Genomic DNA, 1,256 nt, shown 5'->3' with positions numbered 1-1,256 from the left:
CTAAGAAAGTCAAATTTTAATTGTATCAGTGGGCAAGACTGGTGCTGTTTATATTTAAACAAAAAAGATGAATTAATTAATAAGTTTTGGAATTTGTAGAATTCCAGGCAAAGAAAAATAAATCAAGGCCACTATATAACCTCTCTGGCAACTTCTTGGCATTCTTCAGAACGTCAGGACCTGTGTGTGTTACATGTACTACAGTTTGTTATGTTGCTGGTCTGCTCTTGTAAGGAAACGGCTGCTTCAGTATGACAGCACTGTTAAAACCATGTAACTTGACAGTTAAGTTTTTAGGGGTTTATTTAAAATGGCATGTTTCAGGTAGAGCCTGACAAACTAAATGATGTGTCTACTTAGTGTAGTCTCTGATTATAAATACGTTGCTATGTATATTACCTAAACTTAAGTGATTGACAGGTTGGTAAGTTCTTAACAAACACTTGTACATTACTTGTCAAGTCATGTGATCATAGAGTTAAATTTGTTTCCAATAAGAACGCTGTTAGAGCATTAGCTTGTGTTAAGTTCTTTTAAGTGGTATCAGTGAAACCAAATAGAAAACTATAGTTGGATAATGATTTAGTGTTTTGTCCCAAAGACAGACGTGGTACTGAAGTGCCAGTGCTCAGCACTGATTGCATTTCCCTCCTTTTATCCTGTGAATAGGATTAAACTGAAGACAGCTTTTCTGTGGGAACTGGTATTTGGTATTTTAAGCTACTTGGGTATACTTCAGGATGCTTGATCATTGATGTGTGAGTGTAGTAAATAAATGTCTCCTTACTTTGTACTGTGTTGAATTTGGAACCAACAGAAGTTATGGCATTTCCCATGTAAAAGAAGCTTGCTCAAGATACACATATACACAGCTTGAAAGTGTGTGTGCATGGTTGGAGTAAATTTCTTAATGGTCCACTGTTTCTGTCGTCCCTGACCTCATTAAGAGAAGATCTGGTGGTTTATGAAAATTGTGCACATCAAAAATGTGTCGTTTTCTTCATGTCTCCATTTGATTCTTTGTGCTTTACAATTAGCACATCCCCCACCTTTTCTCCCTCTGCAACTTTATCTTTCCTCCTAGCTGAACAGGTAACATTGATGTACAGCGAGTTTAATCCAGTGATCTGGACACCAAGCTTCTGGTTTGCAGATCCTCTGATAGCGATTGACTCTAAATCTGTATTTTCAAACAGCCATATATGGTGGTGTCCTCTTCATACAAATTCTTATGGTTAACAGAACTGGGCTGGTGG

The sequence above is a fragment of the Jaculus jaculus genome, chromosome 6 (genome assembly GCF_020740685.1).
Source record: "Jaculus jaculus isolate mJacJac1 chromosome 6, mJacJac1.mat.Y.cur, whole genome shotgun sequence".
NCBI lineage: Eukaryota > Metazoa > Chordata > Mammalia > Rodentia > Dipodidae > Jaculus > Jaculus jaculus.
The sequence above is the reverse complement of the archived record's forward strand: the minus strand, read 5'-3'. Positions refer to the sequence as shown.